We start from the raw sequence: 24750 nt of genomic DNA on the forward strand, positions 1-24750 counted from the left end.
CATAAATACTCATAAGTTATAGTAATTGCTATTCGTGTTATTTGTTATTAGCCAGCCCAATGCTAGTTTTCTTCCCTAACTGACTCCCAAGAAAAAAAGGCCAACCTTGTCATGATGGAAAACTTCCTTCCCTGTCCTACCCATTTCCTCCCTTCCCACTTCCTTCATGTCTCCAAATGCCCTAACTCTCTAAAATAAATAAAACAAAATAAAATGAACCTTCAGGGGCTTGCAGCCAGAATCTACACTGTAGGCAATATAACCAGCTCTTGGCAAAGCTGTGAAATTGGCCACATTTCTCATTCTTTTTTCTGGCTTCCCTTTTCTGCCCCTTTATTCCTGGTGTTGTGCAGCCTCATGGAGAATGTCTCAATCTCCGTTCTAGACCACCAGTGTAAAACACATCCCTTACCCTGAAGAATAAATATGTCATACTAGTTTAAAGCCCCATGAGGGCTACATTTTCAAATGCAATAAAGCTTTACAATAAAGGCGTTAAGTTCTTAAAGTGGAAATCGAGTTGTCCATGGGCGAGGGGGTATAGGAGGTGTTTTTGTTTTGTCAGAGAGAGATATGGAGAAGTAACTGTAAATCATTTATTGGTTATAGCACACAGATAGACTTACCCAAGTAACAGTATCAAAAGAAATGTTATGCTCATACCCTTTGAGACAGCATGGAGGGACCTAGAGAGTATTATGCTAAGTGAAATAATAGTCAGAGGAAGGCAAGCCATCACATGCTCTCACTCATATGTAGAATCTAAAGAACAAAATAAACTGATGAACAAAACAGATCCAGAAACATAGACAAATGGAACAGACTAATGAATCTCAGAGGGAAGGCCAAGTGTGGGTGGTTGGCAAGAGATTAACCAAGGAATTTATATGCATATATGCATAACCCATGGACACAGACAATAGTGTGGTAAAGGCCTGGGGGGGGGGCGGAAATGCAGGGAAGAAGGGGTCATTGGGGAGAAAAGAGGACATATGTAATACTTTCAACAATAAAGGTAAATTTGAAAGAAAAGAATTCACAATGGAAAGTCCAAAAAAATTTAATTTACAAATTTAAATCTTTGGCGTGAGGGGTAACTACTGCAGGGGTTCAGAGCAAGTCACCTCACGATGTGCTCTGTGGTATGCAGATTGTTTGAGTTAAAGGCAACCAAGACCCTGAGGGCTCAAGAGAAAATTCTGTCTCTACTCAACTACCTAGAGTTTGAATTAAGGGCTTTGCCCATAATAAGAGATTATCAGAGAAAAAAAAACAACTTTTTTTTAACCTATCTATAGGACAGGGCAAACTTCCAATTACTGAATATCTGTGTTTCTTATTGTTCCAATATTACCTTCCTTCCCCCGGAAGCTCCAACGTGATTCCTAGCTCAGAATGTTATATATAATTCCCTTTCTGTCCTTGAACCTCCCACCTATGTGGTGTCTCTGACTCTCGTGTACGTTGTGTTTCCATGCATATGTGTATAATTAAATTTGCCCATTTTCTCTTGCTAATCTGTTTCATATCTATTTGATTATTAGACCAGTCAGAAGAACCATGAGGTTAGAAGAAAGTTCCTTCTTCCTCCATACTATCTACTTTATATACAGCAAAAATTGTTTCAATGTTTTGTCCATCTTGGCCATGCTCACTCTCCTTTGATGGCACTGTTTCCCCCTAAATTCTCTAACTCAATCCCAAATAAAAAAGGTTCCTAAAACATTGATTTCCTGGCCCCTTTCACTTTCTGGGACTCTTTCTCTTGCTTGAAATTTCTTGCTTTACTCCAAGCCTCTAGCCCTTTCTACCCAAGGGCATGATTAACATAACAAAAGGCCAGTAGCAGCAGTGAGACAGTGACACTGCCTTTAAAAGGCTGGCAAGGAAGAGAAAGAGAATATCTGGCCCTGCTCTAAAGGTAAAAAAGAAGATTGCCACTGAAGAGAGAATGGAGGAAGGAACCTAGAACAGGACCTCTCAGAACCAGGACCATGTGAGATGGCCTACTGATGGGAAAGGAAGATGTACTAATATTACTAAGGCCTCAATTTCATGAACAAATGGCAATAACAGGCATGCTCTTTGAAGAAGAGCGTGTATAGCCATACTTAACGCCCACTTTTTCATGAACTATAGAGCCCAGCACATCTCTAAGAGTGAAACATCTCAAGGTCAGCACTGAGCTGTTATGTATCCTAAAAAGATTATCTCTGTACCTTCAGGAGGTATTTGTTCTAGACTATTTCCAAAGAGAACTGAACAACATTGCTTTCCTCTTACTACACAAAGCCTTTGGTGCCCAGTGCCTTCCTCTTCCAAGTGCCTTCTATAGTTTTGTATGTGTATTTTATTCCCACAGCCACCATGGATACTTCACTCCCACAGTCACCACGGGTAAGTACAAGACCCTTCAGTCAAGTGCTTGCGTCAATTGTAGAAATGAAGACCTTACCTTTATTTATTAGACAAGTTCATCTTTCAGAGTTACCTCCCATTGTCAAGGGCAAGAAATCTGCTCTGAGTATATTATGGGGCATTTTACATTGTTATAATACACAGCTGTAACTCAATTTTTCTAGACTTAGATGCCTGGAAATTTTACCAAAAAGCGGTACTTAGTTGCTATGCCATTTAGCCATAGGTATTCATAAATATTTACTTTCTTTTTCCCCATGCTTCTTTTACTTTCTCAGATTATCTTTTTTTATTTCCACAGGCCACATAAAGAAAAAAGAATAACTTGTACTGCAGCAAAAACAACTCATTGCTAACTTTACCCAAATGTGCCACGGCATTACACTACAGGAAATAAAGAAATTCAACCACCACTAACATTGAAACTAGAGAACCTCCAGGATATAGCCCAATGCCCCTGTAGTTCAGTAGCTATTTCTACCCATGAAATCATGTCAAAATCACCCAGTGTTGGTTTTCATTTCCAGTTATTATAAAGAAGGATAACAGAGCCTCACTCCTGTGGTAACAAGATAAACCCAGATAAAATAAAATTTTATTTTTCTATAGGGTACAAAAAGCAGTGGGATTAATAAAATAAGGATGAACTAAATTCTAGTAGGAAAAGATATCTGCATAAGTGAGCAGAGAGCTGTAATAGCATCCATACCTGGTTGTGTAGGAACAATCAGAGAGGAGACCTGCTGTGGCCTGGGAGATGTTTTTTCGACATGAATACAGCACTGGATGGAAGTATGGGCTGGAATCTGGAAAAGCCCAAAATGTGAAAACAAATCACTTTACCCAATAACTCTCCATCCCAGAAACAGTAGTGGATGAAGGACTATGAAGCGGAGAGAAACTGTCATCCTGCGCGTTCTCATAGAACTTCAGTCCTAGCATCCTGCCAGATTTGAATATAAAGATAGAACAATACCCGGTATTGAAGCCCAAACCCTTCCCACATAAACCAGTGGCCAGATCAAAGAAGCAGTGGTGGTGCAGGAGGTTGTGGTTTTGGTTCAAGAGATGAGTTCAATCTAGTTCAAGTTGCTACCTGCCCAGTTCAACCAGATCATAGGAGAATCTAAATGATCAGCCCTTTACCCTAACTACTTCATGGAGTAAAGGCCATTCTCTAGAAACAAAACCAAAACACTATAATTCAATCTCCACTGTTACCTACTGAATATTATGTATAATAGAGTAAAAAGTTGACACATGGAAAGAAATAGACAAATGTGATCCATAGTCACAGAAAAACACAACCAGTAAAAAATCACAATGACCCAGTCAATGAATTAGCAGCCAAGGACTTTAAATCAACTATTATAAAAATGCTAAAAAATTTATATGAAAAAATAGATGTAATATGTGAAAAGAAGGTATTTCAGAAGAGAACTGTAAACTGAAAAAATAGAAATGCTAGAGCTTTAAAATATAAAGTATATGAAATAAAACACCCATTGAATAACTTAGAAGCAGACTGAACACTGAATGTAGAAAGTTAATGGCCGGAAATCAATCCCAACCCAATAGGCATGCCCCTTTTTTATATGACTTCGCCATTCCTCTCAGTGGTAGAGAATGTTTCCATACCCCTTAAACGTAAGTTGGCTTTGCAACTTGCTTTGAGTAAGAAAAAAAAAATGCAGCAGCAGTGATGTTAGTCTTTCTTCTAAGGTTAGGCCTTCAGCTAAGGCTAGACCTAAATCGACACCGAACATGTGATGCCGTCCCATGAAGCGGCCTAGGATGAAACGCCATGTAGACAGAGCCACCCCAGCTCTCCCAGCCGCACGCGGCCCGCCAGCCGCCTGCTGAACTCAGGCCGCTCGGAGAACGGGGAGCAAACGCATACGCCTGTGCCAAGTACCAACTTGTTGTTGCTTTAAGCCACTAAGTCCTGTAGTGGTTTACAGCAATAATAGGTAACACGCTACAGGAGAAAGGATCAATTTGACTATAGGCCAATAAAAGTTACCCAAATTGAAGCAAAGACATAAGATGATGGATAGAGAATAAACGAGGCTCATAAAGCCCAAGCTGGAGAAGTACAGAAAAAAAAAACACAAAAACCTACACCTAAGAACATTATAGGCAAATAGCTGAAAAATAAAAAAAAAATTCTCAAAAACATCCACAGGATAAAAAAAACAGACGTTACCTAGAGAGACACTGTATTGAGAACAAAAGTTACCTTTTCATCAGACACAGTGGAGGCCAGGAAGCAATGGAAACATATCAAATGGGAAAACATTCCAAATAAATATATGTATGTACATATATAGGCTCATGCACACATATATGTATATGTGTATACCGTACATGTATAATCTCACAAAATTGTTAGTTAAATGTCAAGCTTATTGAGGTATGATTTATATACGGTAAAATGTACTGGTCCATCCCTTTTAGGTATGGAGTGATGAGCAACAGGCACATAAATCTGTGTCACCAATTCCCTCATTCCCCTTTGTAGTCATTTGCTCCTCCCACTCTCAACCCACCACTGATCCGATGTCCATTCCTATAGTCTGATCTTTCCAGGTGTCATATAAATGGAATCTTATAGCATGTAGTCTTTGGGGTTCAGGTTCTTTTTTAGCAAGATGCATATGACACTTACACATGTTGCTGCATATAGCACTAATTCAACCCTTTATATTATTGACTAGCATTTCACTGTATGAGGAACCACAATCTGCTTATTCATTCACCAGCTGATGAGAACTTGGATTGCTTCTAGTTTTTGGTAATTATGAATCAGGATGCTATAAACATTTGCCTACCAAGTCCTTCTGGTGACATGTTTATCTTGAATAAATACCCAGGAGTAAAATTGTTGGATTACATAATAAGTGTGTGTTTGATGTTAGAAAAAACTGCCAAGTTGTTTTCCAAAGTGGCTCTGCCACTTTGAATTCTCACCAGCAAAGTCCAAGGGCTCTGGGACTTCCAGTTGCTCCATATCCTGTTGGCATTTGGCATTTTAATATTAGCCATTATAATAGATACATAGTGGCATGTCATTACGGTTTTAATTTTCAAAACCCTGAATGACTAGTGATGTTGGGCATCCTTTAATTTGTCATCCACATCTCTCCTCTGAAGTGTCTGCTCAAATATTTTGTGATTTTTATGGTGGTATTTGTTTTCTTAATGAGTTGTGTGAATTCTTTATGTATCCTGGATAGATCGCCTTGATCAGATACATGTTTTGTGAATTTTTTCTTGAAGTCTATGACCTGTGTTCTTGTCCAGTGCCTTTCAAGGGACACAATGTTTAATTTTGATGGACTCCAATCCATACTATTTTTGTTTATGGTTTAACCTTTGTGCTTTCTAAGAAATATTTGCCTAATTCAAGACCACAATGATTTTCCCCTATGATTTCTAAGTTTTGTAGTTTTAGGTTTTACATTTAGATCTGTAATATATTAAATTTTAATTATTGTACACATGAGGTATGGGTCAGGTTTTACTTTTTAAATATGGATGTCCAAATTTTCTGGCACCATTTGCAAAAAAGACTGTATATCCCTCCATAAGTTACACTGTTCAGTTATTCGATCCTTCCCACTAAATATATAATTCATGCCCCTTGCCACCTAACCTTGCAAGTGCCCCCCATTACAGTAGATGCAAATGCTTCCTCACCCCCTTGGTCATGAAATTGGTTCAACCAATGAAAAGATAGAAGGGACAGCATGTGCCAATTTCAAGCTGAGACCTTAAAGAGGCCTGGAAAGTCTCCTATAGTCTTCTTGAAGTTTCTGCCATCTACCATTAGAAAAAATGCCTCAGGCAGCTTCTGATCCCAGAATAAAAAGACACCGGGAGCAAACTTTAACCCAAGTCATTGTCTATTCCAAGGCCAGTCAAAGGCAAGCCCAAAAAAAACTATAATAGCAAGGCTGACAATCCCAGGAGTGAGAAATATGGTTAGCTCTCACTTAATGTTGCTGATAGGTTCTGTAACTTTAAGTGAAATGACATAAATGATACCAATTTTACCATAGGCTCATTGATACAAAAAAAAAGTTAACTTCCTAGGTATCTCATCAATGCTATAATGAAAATGTTGAAACATTTAAGGACCTGCTGCAGTTATTTTGGTAAACTGTTGAGCTTTCTGGAGTTTTATTTAGCATTATCATAAATAGCCATTTAGAACATACACATAGTGTTTACCCCTTGTTTGGGCTTCAGCTCCAGATTCCTATCTGGTTTCCTGAGCTCTAAGCTGAAACTTTCAAGAATTCTTACGTATCATTTTCCCCTAAATTGTTAAAGAAACCATGCTGTGAATAGACTTAATGAAGGCTGTTACTGAAGGGGACCCGCAACCAGAAAGCTAAGAAGGAAAGGAGCTCTGCCTGAGGATGGGTCATTTTAACCATTCCTCAAGGAAAACCTCTCCTTCAAATAGAACAGATGTACTGTTTTTGTTTCTGTTTCTTTCATGAGCATCCCATAGTGTTCCTCCCTATGACAAGACAGTCAGGATTACATATATACTCATAGACTGGATGGATTTTTGTTTCCTCATTTCACCTGTCTTTGCTAGCAGCCTACAACACTATAAGCCAGTAGAAAACCACATGACAGCGGCAGTTAGGAACAGAAATTATACATCAAGCTATTCCCCACATATTAACCCAGAAAGAATGAGATGGCATTGCATGATACTTTCTCATTGACAGAGCAAGTTCTAAATTGGTAACTCAGCTATCACTAGCACACAGACACGCATGCAGATTCGTAAGCCCTTTTATAACTTCTCTAACAGCAAAAGTCAGCTAGGGTGACTTGAAAGAAAAATTGCCAAGCTTGACAGGGCACTCAATAAGGAAAGCTCCAGGATGGACTCACCTCATACCTGTTAGAATGGTTCCCATCACAAAAACAAGAGATGACAAATACTGGCAGGGATGTGGGGAAAAGGGCACCCTTGTACACTGTTAGTGGGAATGTAAATTGGTGCAGCCACTGTGGAAAACAGTACAGAGGTTCCTCAAGAAATTCTAAATAGAACTACCACGTGATCCAGAAATCCCATATCTGGGTACATATTCAGAGGAAATTAGAGCAGGATGTTGAAAAGATATCCACATTGCCATGTCTGCTGCAGCACCATTAGCAATAGCGAAAATATGGAAATAACCTAAGTGTCCATCAACAGATGAATGGATATACAAGTGCACATGGGACCTCTCTCTACTAACTTTGCAACATTCTGGAACCTACAATTATTTCAAAATAATTTTTAAAAGTTCACTCTGGCTGATATGGGGAAAATATATCCTAGGAGCAAGAGTGGAGTCAAGAAAACCAGTTAAGAAGTCTTTACCATCACCCACACAGAGACACGGGTGACTTTTCACTAGGGTAGTATCAAGAGAAGTGGTAGAAGTAGTTGTCTTTGACAGGTATTTTTTAAAGTTCTATTTATTTTTCCTCACTTAACTTTTTCAATTTAAATTTAGCAGGGTGACCTTGGATAATAAAATTACATAGGTTTCTAGTATACAGTTCTATGATGAATCATCTGAATATTGCATTGTGTGTTTACTACCCAAAGTCAAGTCTCCTCCTCACCATATATTTAACCCCTTTTCCCTTATGTCTTTGACATATTGGGAATGTTAAGCTATAGGACTTGCTGATGAATTGGAGGTGGTGCCTGAGAGAATGAAAAGCAACAAAATAACTTCAGTGTTTATTTTACCTGAACAACAGGGTAAATGGAGTCTTCATTCACGCAGGCAGGAAGACACGAGTAGGAATGGGTTGTGGGTAGCGGGAATTGGTTTTAGCCATGGTGCCCCTTAGCCACCCACCTGAGTATGTCTGGGAGAAAGTTGTATATACAAATTTTGAGTTCAGGGAGATGGTTGAGACTAGGATTTAAATTTTAAAGTTATCATCTTACAGATGATATTTGAAGCTTTAAGACTATATGAGATCCTCCAGGATAGGAGATGGAGAAAAGGTCTGAGGACACTCCACAGTTTAGAGGTTGGGAAAGTGAGGCGGATTCAGCAAAGGAACCTGAGAAGCAGCCAATGAGGAGGGCAGGCTTCCAAGAGAAGGTAGGACACCTGAAGCCAACAGAAGGAAATTGGGGTGGGGAGCACAATCAACAGTGTGAAAAAATACAGGATTAAAAATGAGAACTGGGAATTGACCATTTGATTTGAAGAGACAATCATTTTAAAAGAACAGTTTTAATAAAGATCCAATAGATGTATTCAAGAGAATATAGGAGGTAACATTACATTTATAAACAACTCTTTGGAATGTGTGTAATAAAGGGAGCAGAGAAATGGGACAGTTACTGAAATAGTGTGTGTGAGTCAAATAGAAAAGATTTTTAAGATGGGAAATATTATCATGTGTATGTATGTTGGTAGAAATGCTACATTAGAGAGAACTGATGCAAAAGAGAAAGAATTGTACATGAATAAATGAAGTCCTTACGCGGATAAGAGGAAATGGGATCCAGTGCCCAAGCTGAGGGGTTGGCCTTAGCTATCAGCACTGGACAGAAGCAGAGTATAAGGGAACAAATGCATACGTGTTGATAGATTTTGTGCTTGGGAAGAGGTGGTGTTTTCTTCCAATATTTCTATTTTCACAGAGCAGTAGGTCATCAACTGAAAGTAAAGAGAGGGGAGAAGTTTGGAGACTAAGAAAGAAGAGGTATGAGATCATCTTTTCAGATAAGAGCAGAAAGGTAAATTCACAAAGAAAATGTAATATGATAGTGTGGCAGCCCTGAAAGCCCACTTGGGTATTTGATACATATGGATTTAATGTGAGACCAGTCAGCATGGTTGTGAGTTGTTCTTCCAGCCTCATTTAGGTGTTTGGGTGAAAGTGCAAAATTGGGCAAATGTAAAAAAAGATCTCAGGGGAATTGAGTACAGATGCAAATGAATGGTAGTAACAAATAGAGGAAACAGGAAAACAAGGAAAGCAAATCCCTTTGAGGGGGTTGATAAACAGTTAAAAAGTGGCAAGGTCAACTGTGGGATATTTTGGGTAGTCAAGTTACTGGAGGGGCCACCTGCAGAGCATGTGGGGGAAAAGGAGGTTATGTCAGAGTGGGGTGCTGAAGCTGACAGGACAGAGAGAGCAGTGGGTGAGGTGGGGTGGACGACAGGAGCAATCCAGGCGAGGACTTCAAAGAACTGAGAGGTCAGGAGTAGGATGGATCACCTCTGTGGATATTAATATTCAAAAATGACAACAGAAGCAGTGGTAAGTGAAGAGAGTAAATCGGATGCTGAAGCCATTAAAATATAAGGGAAAATTAGAGTCATAAATTACTCCAAGGAGTGGTGGGCAAGAAGACGCTTTAAAAGCCCTGAGAAGGGGGGAGGGGTAGATGAGCTGTGGATGGAAAACAACAATAATGAACAAGCAAAATACCCACCCCCACCTCCAAGTCCAGGAATACGTGAGGTGTGACAGAAACTTGAAAGGAAGCCACTACAGAGGGCGACGCAGAAGCCATCGCCATGTGATTCTTCTGCGACCAAGCCTCACAGCAGCACAGAGGTTTATACATATCCACTCACTAAGGCACTGCAGGCAGGGTTTTCAGCTGCTCTGTGATGAATGAAGGCCTTAGAGAATTAATGCGCAGGCTAGATGGGGTGGGCGGGAGGAACACCTGAAAGGCTGTTTCCACCTCACAAAAAGGCGACTATGCTGTCATCCCTCTTCAGGACCATGACAGATTCATTTTGTCTTCGCCTGTCTTTAGAACATTATGCCAAGTGAAGGAGGCCAGTCAGAGCAAGACAAGTACCGTATGATTTCAGTCATAGGCGGAATTTCATGAACTAACTGAACCACCAAGCAAAACAGAGACAGACTCATAGACAGACAGCAGGCAGACAGTTCTTGGGGGGAGGGGTGAAGGGATTGAACAAAAAAACAAGAAAAAAGAGGGAACTCATGGACATGGACAACAGTGTGGTGATTGCGGGGGGTGGGGTGGAGGTGGAAGAGGGCATAGAGGATAAATGGTGACGGGAAAATAAATTTAAATAATTTAAAAAATAAAACAGTAAAAAGAATCACACCAAGAAAAAAGTCCCTCCTTTTAACAAATCTCAATAATTGAACTAAGCCCTGTGATCCTGTCTTCTGTCCAAATCACTGGACCCAAATTTTAGAGCACATGTTTCTGCCTATGGACTAAAGTGACTTACTATCTGATGGTTAACCCACTTTTGTGCATTTTTGGACAACTGTACACGTTCCAAACTGGAAGGAGTTTCAAGGATCATCGTTACATAAATCACAGGCTGCAATGATAATGTTTCAACATAGTTTATTCTCCTAAGATCTTAAAATGCTGAGCCACAGAAATAGCTTAATTAGTCTCAGCTTTCTTCCGAGGTATGAGGGATGCTGTAAGTATTCCTCAATTAAGAGTTGAGGTTCAGAGAAGTTGTGGCCTACCTCCCAAACCCCTGCTTGCTCTGAGGAGGCAGCTAAAGAATCAGCCAACTGATCTCAATGGAACTCTTCCACAAGGAGGTTCTGCATGAACAGCTCAGTGAGCTCTGTTCTTTGCCATTAATAGTTTCTATGCCATAAGCGGTTTGCAACTGGTAAAAGTAGTCATGCAGATCCATCGTCTCTCTTCTAATCACACACGCACACACACGCACACACACACACATGCTTTTTAGAAAAAAACTGATTACCAGGTACAAGGGTGATAAATGACCTTACAATAAGGTAAGACATGCCATCCACACAGGTATTGAAACTCTGACCCTGACATAAAAGCACCATAAACAGCTAACATCTAGTGAGAATTTCCATAAGACCCTGCTCTAGGAGCTTTGCATAAATTGATTCTTACAAGCCTTACAACAATCATGAGGTAGGTATGACTATTATTGCTACCTTACAGATAAGGAAAGCGAGACACAGAGAGGTAAGTAATTTACCCAAGGTTTTACAGCTAGTTCAGTGGTAGAGTCAGGATTTGAACCTAGTCATTATGGCTCCAGATTCTACAATTTCAGCCAGGATGCTATGTCGCCTACAACATACACACACACACACACACCAGTCCACCAACTGTACTTTTCTAACATAAATCATTTTCTCAGAGGTGGGATCACTTCCTAGAACAAAGATAAGAAACCCTTTGCTATAAGACAGGATGATAGTCTTGCTTGATTTTACCCCAAAGTACTATATGACCTGGAAGCAGCTGCAACTCAGAATAAATTTGTTCTCAGCAAAAATTATCCTCTAGGACAGTGGTTCTGAAAGTTTAATGGTCATGACATTCACTTGTCCAGCTTATTAAAAATGCATTTTCAGAGGAACTGGCTCCCAGAGTCTGACTCACTAGATCTGGGATGGGGTCCAGTAATCTGTGCTGTTAACAACCTTCACCACCAGCTTCAGGGAAACCCAATGGAGATGGCTCCCAGACGACACTATGTCCCAGGAAGAGACAATTCTAGTTATGAATGGGGTGGTTACATTGGTTCTTGGATGAAATAAGACAAAAACAAGAACTTTGATATCTTTTAAAAGCCCAAAAAACAACTCAAACCATTGCTAGTAAAACAGTGATAAAATACATTAGAAAGAGCATGAGCCTGGGAGTTAGAGAAATGTGTACCCCAGACTTCCTGCTTCACTAGTTGTGTACCTTGGGAAACTGGACCTCCATTTTATCATTTGTGACCCAGAGGTGATTGTGTATACAGTTCTGGGGAAAGCTGGGACAACTTATATTTATTCCCACCATATGCACATCAGGTTGAAGGTGGAGCAGCCACCTTGGCACCATGAAATGAGCAGAGCGATAGAAGCAGCTTGGGTCCGACACCATCAAGGGAGGTCACTCCAGCTCTGGACTGCCTGTATCTGACAGTTTTTACCAAGTATATAAAACTCCAGATTTCAGCCATAGATTTTCAGGTTTCTGTTACTCCCCACTGAATGTAATTATTATCTGATATGATAGAATTATGTATGATTTTATTTGTTCTTTATGCCTTATATTTTTCCAAATTTAAAAAAACTGTACATGGAAAGAATATTCATTTGTCTCCACCCCCAGAAAAATCTGTATTGCTAATGCATACTACTACTAGACCTTGCCTATGGGTTCCCAATACTAATTTTGTTCCTTGTGAATCAGAAAATGGGAATAGTTTTAAAAGATTAAAAAGCCCTGGCCAGTTTGGCTCAGTGGTTAGAGTGTTGGCCCACTGACTGAAGGATTTCGGGTTCAATTCCAGTCAAGGGCACGTTCCTCAATTGCACGCTCGACCCCCGGCCCTGGTTTGGGCGTGTGCAGGAGGCAGCCAATTGATGCGTCTCTCTTGCATCAATGTTTCTCTCTCCCTCCCTCCCTTCCTTCCTCCTTCCCTTCTACTCTTTCTGAAAAGCAATGGGAAAAAAAACAACCCTCAGGTGAGGATTTATTAAAAAAAATTTTTTAAAAGATTAAAGAAAAAAGTGCCTGGTATGTTTTCTTAGAGCATTAGATCAGGATGCTTACTTCATTTTTCAAACAAATGATTTGTGAGCACTTACAGAAAGCAGTCATCATGACAAGGCAGCATGAATTCATTAAGAACAAACCCTGTTGAATTAATGACTTTACCTATAAAATAGGTTTGTGACATTGATCGATAGTGGATATGTCACAGGCAGCATCCCTGGGAAAGATGGAGAAACATGGATGGACAGAAAATGAGGCGAGGCAGGTTTCTAGCCTCATTTTGAACAACTCTGCCTAAAGAGAGCCAGTTACCGAATAGATGGTAAGGAAATTCAACAGCATCGGTATTTTATCAACATCCTGGAAAAAGATGTAAAAGGGAAAACGAAAGGTATGCTTATCAACTCTTCAGATAAGCTGAGAGGAGTAGTTAATTTGTTATAGAAAAGAATCAAGATCTAATAATCTCCTGAAGATAGTTAACAAATGACAGGACCTTGATTTTTATGACCAAAAGAATAAAATATCCAAGACTGTTTTGTGAAGCCAAGCTTAATAGTAGGTGACAAATAATGCTGTGTTGAAATGCCTAAAAGAGCTAACACAAACCCGGGCTTAACAAAGGCATAATTTTCTAGTGGAGCTGTATTGTCTCGAGGAATACCGTTAGTAAAGGCATAATCGATTCATAACGAGGTGAGCCCCATCTGGGTTTCGTGTGCTAGATCTGAGGTTTACATCATCTAAATTCCACCTGGATATTCAAGCCCTGCCCAGACTCTGGGACCAATACTACCCACGAGGCAGCCCCCCTTTCCTTCTCCCTAGACAGGTAATGCGGCAGCTTAGCTCAGCTTAGCTCAACTCCAGGTGGCCACCCTTCCTCGCTGGCCTTAAGACCGCAGAGAAAAAGACACCACGTTCTTAGCTCCAAGATTTGAAAGGCGGTAGGAGATAGACCAACGGCACCACTCACACACAGGAGGTCAGGTAGCTCTTCCTGTCCTGATCGGCTGTGGAGGCAAAGAGTTATCCTAGAGCAGAAACAGGACAGAAGAGCAGGAGCCATATGCTCTACTCATGCCTGTCCGTGTGGCCATTTGTCTGTCTGTCCTCAGATCTATTTTCCACTCTTCTGCCTCAGCTCCCTTGCTGTCTGCCTTCCAGGTACCATCAGTTAATGGGAGGGACTGATAAAAGGCTGGAAGAAGGGAAGAGGGACAACTAGAGTGTTTTCATCTCTTCGTCTGACTCAGGCCGCGCCTCCTGCAGTGATTTTGCCTTCTCCATGGCTCCAGCTGCCCCTGGCCAGCTCCTCCCTCTGCAGCCCTCTCCTGGGTTTTAGACACCGCCACCTTCTTGGCTCCGGTAGCACCACAACCTGCCTCCTGCTTCCCTCCCGCCCAAGACGGCCCTAAGTTGCTGCACACTACTATAGTTCTGTCACCCATATAACCCATAGGTTTTAATATTGCCCATGTTATATTGTTTCTGTTATCTGTATGGGCTCTTTGTTTCCCCTGAGACCCTGGCTGATGCAGCCCTACCCTACTATTGTCACTTAGCCGAGTCATTGACTATAGGAGAAAAATAGATAAAGGCAGATAAAACAGTCCCCTTTAAATCTGGAAATCAGAATTGAGTGGACTTGTGCCTCATTTATGGCTGAGTATTCAAGAGCTGTTGCCTGAGAGAGAAGCCCCAACCTGTGCATGGTAAGGGCCACAGAAAGAGCAATATGCTACATCCAGGCCCAAGAAGGCTCATCACCACTCCCAGACTTCTGTGGCTGCCAGGGGCATGGAAGAGATGCAAGAGTGTGCTGGGGCAACGCTGTCACTTCATGTTTAGTCTTAAACCTGAAATCTGACTTTGGCTCTTTTCTAAAATCATTTTTACAAAGGTCTGCAGTGGTTTTTTGCTCTAGATTTTTTAGTGTTCATTTTCTGGGACAGCTCATCAACATTTGACTGTGAATAATTACCCTCTCAACCTGCAACTCCAGGTGGCCACCCTTCCTCGCTGGCCTTAAGAAATAATGAAATTTACTTAGAACAATGGAACTGTCCATTTTGCTACAATCCAATTCAACTATGATGATGGTTAGTCTCCTTGGTTTTATACACCTTTGTTTTAGGTATTTAGGGCTATTAGGTTCTCTTATGTTTACATTTGTAGGCATCTTCTATATTCTTAAATCTGCTTTTTGCTAGATATATAGCAACCATAGATTTTTGTTTAGTGTACATCTGACATATATAATCCTTTCTGGACAAGATAGAGATTTGTGTTAACCTAATCTAAGTCTGTTTATTGAAACCATGGATTAGATATTTTGGATTTACTCCTACCGTATTACTTTTTTCCTGTTTTTTTGTGGAATTTTTCCTTGCTCCATTTTTCCTTATGTAAGAGTACTTTATTTTAGCAATATGATCCCAGGGAACAAAAAGTAAAAACAAAAATAGAAGAATGGAGAACCAGGACAACGATCTGTGGACTTGGCTGCCACCAAGGGACTGGTTGCTTCATTATGTGAGACCTTTCCAGGATGAATCTCAAGCCATATGCCCAATGGAAGAAAGAGAAAAGCAGTTATCCAATCTATCCACAGCCAAAAGTTCAGCCACAATTCAAGCCCCTCACCATAGGTAGTTGGTCACTGTCTTCTGCACAAATTCATTCCCAAACTCCAAGCAAGCCCCTCCTGCTATTGTGGTCTAAAAGGTCAAGTACTATTTTTTTTTTTTTAAGCAAGAATTTATTGGCCATAGCAAAAACACACTTAGGACAGAGAAAATAGGAAGGGCATATAAGAAGTAGCGAGAGAGCCTAGGCTGGGCTGCTTTGGCTCACTGGGAAGTCAGAGAAAAGGGGGCCTTGGATACAGGTTCAGGGGTTTAGCCCGGGATGAGCTGCTGCTGCCCATTGTTCCTCTAGTTGCAAGTTCCTCTAAGGGATCCCTTAGAGGTTAGAAGATATGTGCTTATGGGGTAAGAAGAAGGGAAAGGGGAGATATGGGCATGCTCCCAAGATGTTTTCTTATTGACTATGTCATGTTCAACCAATTCTATTGATTTAATATATCCAATTCACAGGGTTTCCAGATCAAATAAAAACAGAATGCCAGGTTAATTATGCATTTTAGATAAACAATGAATATTTTAGTATAAATATAACTCATGTAATATTTAAAACATACCTACCTACCAAAAAAAAAAAAAAAAGGCTCACTTATGGAAAAAACAATACAAATAACTGTCTTTTTGTAATGTACCACCTACAAGGAACATTACCCATATATATTACTTAACCAAATAAATGTCCCTGTCTGTTATAGTATATTTCACTTTTAATCAATACTACCAAGATTCTTTATTGTCTTTAAGATAAAGACAATAGCGTGTTATACAAAGTCTATCCTGATTTGACTCCAACTTCATTCCCCAGTGTCATTTCTCACCCAATCACGTTCTTTTCTTAGATTACATGTGGCTTCCTAACAGAAGGGCCAGACACTGCTCTGTGCTCCCACACACTGCTCCCCCTAGCCAGCAGTTTCCCTGAGCTAACTCCTACCTATTCCAAGATTTAGACTTCCTGCCAATTCTTTCTCATCCACAAATTAGTCTTCAAATTAATTCCACCAAATCTCATGTCACCCCAAAATTTGCTTATAGTCAGAACACTATAGACAAGATTCTGTAGAGTTTTCTGAGTGCATTACTCCTGATTTTTAGCCCCCCAAATAAGCCATAATTATGCATAAGCTCTATTCGTGATAGAAATACCATTTTCTGAGGAAAAGAAGTATACTTTCCTCTTTAAAGGTAGCTCACAGTCACACTAAATTTTGACTTTTGGCCTCATGTAAAAGGTTGCTACCCTTGGACTATCACGCGCTTACTTTTTCTTTCTTTCTCTTCCATGGCTGTGCACTTGGGGGATCAAATTCTCTATAGGATGAGTGTCTTGGGTGAGGGTGGCAGTGAAAGAATGAATTGGAATTAAATTCTGCTCATTTCTCTTCCCAAATTGCATTAGTAAAAGAACTGCCAGCCTCTTCATCATAAAAGTTGTTAGGTCACAGAGGCCAGCATGGACAGAGTAAAATTACAGCAGCGTAAAGCCTTCCTGAGGTGAGGAATTAATGAAAAGAGGAGCTAGGCCAGCCATCCCTGAGCATTCATTTGTCACTTAGTACTTTTCTAAAACCCCAAGAGGGGTATGTCACATCCCAATCCCCCATATCCTAATATCAACATTTCTGGAGTTTAAAGACAAAAGCCTGACCAGAGTTTTGCCCGGAGAAGGGTAGTAGCAAAGAGTGGTTTTGTGAAGCTTGGGGCTCTCTGTCCAGATTCTCACCCCCATCCTTCCCTTCTTCTCTCCTTGAAATGCACAGGGAAAGATGCAGATTAGAACTTGGCCTTGGGACCTACTCCAGTATATATACACAATTATGTAAAAACAATAGCTAATATTTATTGGAGGGCATGGTAAGTTAAGTAAAAAAAAAACATAAGGGTGGGCAAAAGTAGGTTAAATTGCCAGCCATCATTACCTAGAAGATAAATCATAAGGATATGAAATGATAATAATATAAGAAGATAAATAATACAACTAAAGAATACAATAAATAAATAATACAAGGATCAATTCTGTTGTGCATACTCACAACTGTAAACCTACTCTTGCCCACCCCTATATATATACAACTAAAAAGGATTAAAAATAAAACTTTAAACCACCAATATATGCCAAATGAAACAGAGTTATTGTATTGTATAGATTAAAGTAGGCCCAATAAATATGTTAAGGTGATAAGGAAATAATATTACATGAAGCAATACTGTTAAAATGTTTATACTACCTAAAGAGATCTATCTACAGATCCAATGCAGTTCTTATCAAAACCCCAGTGACATTTTTTTTACGGCAATAGAAAAAAAATTTCTAAAATGCACATAGAACAAAGAAGACGCTGAATAGCTAAAGCAATCTTGAGAAAGAAGAACAAAGCTGGAGGCATCATACTTTCTAATCTCAAACTATGTTACGAAGCAGTATAGTATAAGCAAACAGACAGACATATAAACCTGTGGAACAGCATAGAGATTTCAAAAATAAAGCCGCAAATGGTGATGTGAAAACTGGATTTCCACATGCAAAAGAGTAAAATTGGACCTCTGTCCTACACCACATACAAAAACTAACTCAAAATTGATTAAAGATCCAGGTGTTATATTTAAATCTACAAAACCCCTAGAAGAAAACAGAGGGAAAGCTTTATGATATTGCTCTAGGTAATGATTTCTTTGCTCTGACACCAGAAGCTCAAAGAACTAAAAGCAAAAATAAACAAGGGGGTGGGGGGAAGAGGCAACCTACAAAAGAAAAGAAAATATTTGCAAACCACACAGGCATACCTCAGAGATACTGCACATTCGGTTTCAGACCACAGCAATGAAGCTGTATTGCAATAAAGAAAGTTGTAATATTTTTGCTGGTGGAGGATCTTGCCTTCAGTTTGTAAAAAACCAATACCTATAAGGAACTCCCACAACACATTAGCAAAAAAAGAAAAGTATCTCCATTTTTAAAATGGACAAAGGAATGGATATTTGTTCAAAGATGACATACAAATGGTGAACAGATACATGAAAATATGCTTAGCATCAGAAAAATGCAAATCAAAACCACGATATAACACCTTGCACTTGTTAGCATGACTTTTTTTTTTTTTTAAAGAGCTAAGTGTTAGTGAGGATGTGGAGAAATTAGAAACTTTAAAAACTGTTGGTGGAAATGCAAAATGGTGCAACCACTGTGGTAAATTGTATGGTATTTTCTCAAAAAGTTAAAAATGGAACTGCATAGGAGCCAAGAATTGCACTTTAAGGTATATATCCAAAGGAATTTAAATCAGAATCTCAAAGAGATAGCTGCACTCACATGCTCACTGTGGCAATAGCCACAATAACCAAGATATTAAAACCACCTAAAAGTCCATCGACAGATGAACAGATTTTTTAAAGTGGTATATATACACACAATGGTACATTATTCAGCCTTAAAAGAAGGAAATCCTGCTGTGTGTGACCACATGGATGAACCTGGAGGACATTACGCTAAGTGAAATAAATCAGTCACAGAAATATAAGCACTGCATTATTCCACTTAAAAGAGTTATTTAAAATAGTCAAACTCACAGAAAAACGATAAAATGGTGGTTTCCAGGGACTTAGAAAAGGGGAGATCGGGAGTTGCTGTTCCACGTGTATAAAGTCGGCAGTTATTTGAGATGGATAAGTTCTAGTGATCTGCATACTATACTGTGCTGAGAGTCAATAATACTCAATTGCACACTGAAATATTTAAGAGGGTAGTTCTCATGTTAGGAGCTCTAACCACAATTTTTAAAAAGCTTTGTAAGTGACAATAGGTGAATTTTTTAAAACCAAAATATTTGGAGTAAATAGTATGAAAAAACTAAAAGCTTAGAGATTTGGAAGTTCAGATTGAAGAACTCAGAACACAACAGAAAAAGATGAGAAAGTTTTCAAAAGACAATATCAAAGATAGAAGTGTCAATAACTGCCTAATAGAAAAATCATAATCATCTCAATAGAGGCAAAACTGTTTTTACCAAAATCCAACATCCATTCATGAATTTAAAAAACCCACTAGTAACCCAGGAATAGAACAGAATTTCCCAAGTCTAAGAATACCTACCAAAAAAATATATATTGAGGATTATAATGCAGAAAATACTGAGGAATAGGAGAAAGAAATAATTAAATGAGAATATTCAGTAAGATTGGATTCAAAAATACCAACCTACCAAAAAGAGTTTCAATGGCATTTCTCTAAATCTGAAGTGACCATCTAGAAAACAAAAAGTGTTACCATTTTTAATAACAACAAAAACGATAAAGTACTCAGGTTTTAGCTTAAAGAAACTAAGTCCTCTATGGAGAAAACTTTGTAAAATCTAATAAAGGACACAGATGATAACTGATATAAAGGGAGATTTCCAGAGTTACAGGTGAAAAGAATCATGATACTTTTCATCCCCAGATTAATCAAATTTAATGTAACCCTACTCTAAACTCCAGTTGTATTCAAAGAATTCATTTACTCTAAAACATGTATGAAAATGAGGAAAATAAATAACATCCTTGAAAAGAAAGAACTAAGAAAATATTATGATGTTACACTACAGACATGAAAATATACTATTAAAAACACTGATAAAAACTAAGTATGGTACTAGTATGAAAACAGACAAATGATCTAATGGAATAGAGAGCTGAGATAGACTCATTTACATATAGGAACTTAATATATAATTTTGAAAAATGGTACTAGGGTAATTATTTAGATAGAGCTGGGAAAACTGGTTCATGCATTGAGGAAATCTAAATGAAATCCTACTTAACTCCAAAGGGTGGGTTCCAAATGAATAAAGACCTAAACATGAAAGGTAACTAGAAAGTCAATAAAAGAAAATATGAAAGGATATCCTCAAGATATAGACAGGAAAGAATTTCTTGGAATGACAGAAACACAAACCACAAGGCAGAAAAACTGATTCTGACGGTACCAAAATGAATTTCTATACAAAGACACCATGAAAAGAGTTAAACAGATGACAGATTTGAAGAAGACACTACTAAAATTCAAACTTAACAAGGGTCTGTTTTTTTAAATGAAGGAATTTCTGCAAATCACTAAGATTAAAATCCCCAGTAGAAAAATGGTCAAAGGATATAAATTTATAGAAGAGGGAACCCAAAAAGCTAATAAGCATATCAAAGTATAGTCAACCTATTAGTAATCAGAAAAATGCAAGGTAAAATAATGCAATATAATTTTATGCCTAATAAACTGTAGGGGGGATGCCAGATAATGCCAAGTATTCCTGGTACGTGTATAGAATGTCTACATCAATCTGGCAGCACTTAATCAAATGAAGTAATTATATACTCTTTGACCTTAAAATTCTACCAGTGAGCATTTATCACAAAGAAATTCTTACACAGGTCCATTAGGGGGAATGTATAAAGAAGTTCATTGCAGTTCTATTTGTGACAGGATGGAGATGAAGGCGATCCAGTTATCTCCCCCTCATTCCCTGGGCAAAGGGATACATAATACATGATGCACCACAGGGTACCATGAAGGAGTTAGAAGCAGTAGACTAGATGTACCCACAAACACAAAGATAGATCACCAAAAAAAAGTGTTAAATAAATATACTATAAAAATATTATTTATAATGTTTAAAATATATAGATAACATAAACAATAAAATCTGGAATTTGCTTCAAAATAATCTAGATAGGGTAGAAATGGAATAGAGTTGGGGGGAAAAAAATCTGGGCCATGAGTTTATAATTATTGAAACTGGTAGTGAGTATAGAAAACTTATAATTTTCTCTCTACATCTGTGTACTTAAATTATTGTATAATAATTTTTAAATACATGTATACAAAATACTAATTTTACCAAAAAAATAGAGAACATATATAAAATGCACCAGAATGGTTACCTGGGAAGAGTAAGGAAAAGATATGTATATTAACCAGCATATGATCATTAATTTTTCACTTCAGAGAAGTTTCTAGGTCTGTGGCAGTAAAAGGCAACTGTTATATGTCCCATTAATTACCAGCCATTGCTTTCATTTGTCAAAGCAAACTAAGATGAAACAATGTTCCTTAACTCAAAAATCAGTTCAGTACCATGACCCTCTTTTAATGAGACTATTTTCCAGGTGACTCATTTGGCACATATTTCACTACTGATTTACTATTACTTTTTAATATTTACCTATTTCCAAGTAATTGGTTTATTTTCTCTCTCATCATGATTTTCAGACCTTATTAAATATTTGCCCTAACTCAACTTTCACATATTTTAAAACACACAGCCAACTTGAACAACAATGCTAGAATAAAGGAGTAGAAAGAACTACTCATTACAATGAGAGGTTGAATATTTTTATTTCACTTTCTCCTAATACGTCTTTTAGTCTTGAGGTCATCTATGTGCTACTCTGAGAAGTAAACTGCACAGTGCCTATAATCAGGCCCCACTGAATCCAAAGCCAACCTCAATATGGTACGCCAGGAGCAGACTTTTTTTTTTTTTTTTTTTAACCTATTAACTGCAAATGGAAAAACAGATGCAGTCAGAATATAGCAATTATTTTTGATCCCCAAGCAAATCTTAAAATAAAAGCATGGATGCCAAAGGAGTGAAATAGGTGAAGGGAATAAAAGGTACAATGAATGGTTCAAGCTGGGAGCTCTCAAATGTTAGCCTGTATCAGAATCATCTGAGGAGCCCGTTAAATCACAGATTGCTGGGGACCTGCCTCCAGATGAAGTTCTGATTCAGTGTGCCTGGGTAAAACCCCAAGAAACATTGCTCTAGCACGTTCTCAGGTGCTGGTGATGATGGCGGTGGTCCAGGGCTAAGACTTATATTGTCCCTGACCATTCCCAGGGTCCAAATCCTTGACTGCTAGAGCCTACTGCCTACCATACTAAAATGAAGTTGTTTTGCTTAACTGCCAAAAGTGTTTAACTTATGTGCATATCTATGAGGAAAGTCTAATAGGATTCACCAAAATAATACTCCACTTAAAGAAACTGGATTTCCAGCTTTCCGTGCCAATAGCGCTCTCCCAAACGTGGGGAGCATTCCTAAAACCTGCCGGACTTTCTGTAGGAAGTGTGGCAGATCAACCCCACAAAGTAACACAGTACAAGGTGGGCCAGGATTCTCTGTACGCCCAGGGAAAGCGGCGTTGTGACAGGAAGCAGAGCAGCTGCGACGGGCAGTCTAAGCCGATTTTTTGCGAACAGGCTAAAACTACAAAAATTGTCCTGAGGCTTAAATGCGTTGAGCCCAACTGCAGATCTAAGAGAATGCCGGCTATTAAGAGATGCAAGCATTTTGAACTGGGAGGAGATAAGAGAAAGGGCCAAGTTTGATCCAGTTCTAAGCTTTATATTTTGTTTTATTATGTGACAATAAAATCTTGAGGATATGTTCGCTGGAAGGGAGGGAGGGAGGGAGGGAGGGAGGGAAGGAAGGAAGGAAGGAAGGAAGGAAGGAAGGAAGGAAGGAAGGAAGGAAGGAAGGAAGGAAGGAAGGAAGGAAGGAAGGAAGGAAGGAAGGGGAGGGGGGGAGGGAGGAAGGAAGGAAGGAAGGGGAGGGGGAGATGGGGGGGAGGAAGGGAAGGGAGGAGGAAGGGAGGTGGGAGGGGGGGAAGGAGGAAGGCGGGAGGGGGAGGGGGAGGGAGAAAACTGGACTTTCAGAAACTTCAACCTGCCCCAATATTGTGCCAACACTTTTTTAGTTCATTCTTTCTACAAATGTTTATTAGGGACTAACCATGTGCCCAGCACTGTGCTAAGTACTCACATACAGTATGAGGGAAACAGCCAGCCTTTACCCTCCTGGAATTTACACTGAACTCCCAAAATAAAAGTCACCACAGGGCTCCACTAGACCATGTAGTTCTTCCTGTGAATTAGAAAAAGTTCCCACATGGCAAGTGGAGCTCTGGCTGCATTTTAACTCCTCTACCTGGCGTTGGCCCCCTGTACAGACACAACCTGCATTCATCGCTAGTTTTTCTTTTCCTTTTCCCCTTCCTTACAGGAAGCATACTGTTTTAAATACTAACCATACACACACACACACACACACACACACATATTTCAAATGTATATATGTTATAAAAACATACAAAAACTATACATGTTCCTTTAAAGGTAATGTATCCGTGTTCTTTTGAGGTCGATGTGTTTTTAACTTCCAAAAGTTGCATTATTCTGTGGACTTTGTCTTCTTTGCTTTTCACTCAGCACTAGAGCTTTAAATTCTACCCATGTAACTGAACGTGCACCCGCTTCATTACCCCTAACTGCCGCGAAGTATTCCACGGAGCGCACCTACCGCATTATTTTTCCCCAAGTGAGGGACACTCAGGTCACCACCAAAGCCCAATAACCTCCAACAATGTCACAATAAAAATTCTGATACGTATCTCCCTGTGGGCTATCTCGGGCTGGAATAATAACTACGAAATGAGACGCGGTGGTGGGAAGTAGGTGGCTAAGACAGAAAAATTCAAAACTTAGGCAAAAAAATAACTTCTCAATAGTGTTAGAGGCTGTGTTGTTGGAGTTGCCGCTTTACGGTGAGCAAAATAAAAGCAACAAAACTGACTCCTTCAAGAAACCGACAGGCGTGCCCTACAGCCACCCAGAACCTGGCGGCTGAGAAGGAACTAGAAGGATCAGAGAGTTCGGGACAAGCCACCTACTTAGAAGAAATTAGTTTATAAATTTAGAAAAGTAGTCATGTAAACCTAGTAAACGTTATTTTAGTAGCAACTGTGTGAGAAAAAGGAAGCCTTCCCCCACTTATAAGGACACTGCCCGCCCGCGTCTTCCCTTATACAGCTCTCATCCCGGACAGTTGGCAATACCTAGACAAACAGACCCTCGGCAGTTGTCGTCACCAATGGCCCTTGAAGCCACCTGCATCTCAGAAAAAGCTATCAGAAAACTCCAGTGTCAGGGCTCCCTGCTGGGCTACTTAACTCAGATTCTCCAGAAGTGAGCCCAGGAGTGGCATTTTTTAAAACTTCTCATATAACCCAAATGTGCAGAGGGCACCGCGAGAAATCACGGAGCTGACCACTTTAAGTTAAAAGCACTCACGCAGAATGTCAGTCAGGATATTAAAGACAGGTAACAGAAAATACTGCCTCAGA

General features: G+C 39.4%; 1 pseudogene across 1 annotated transcript; it reads left to right on the top strand.

The window, feature by feature from the left end:
- Positions 1-8441: 8441 nt before the first annotated feature.
- Positions 8442-22957, top strand: LOC308551414 (large ribosomal subunit protein eL42 pseudogene; annotated as a pseudogene). The gene is made up of 2 exons: positions 8442-8552; positions 22610-22957. The product of its transcript is annotated as a large ribosomal subunit protein eL42 pseudogene (transcript).
- The last annotated feature ends 1793 nt before the right edge of the window (positions 22958-24750 follow it).

The sequence above is a fragment of the Miniopterus schreibersii genome (genome assembly GCF_964146895.1).
Source record: "Miniopterus schreibersii genome assembly, chromosome: 1".
Lineage (NCBI taxonomy): Eukaryota > Metazoa > Chordata > Mammalia > Chiroptera > Miniopteridae > Miniopterus > Miniopterus schreibersii.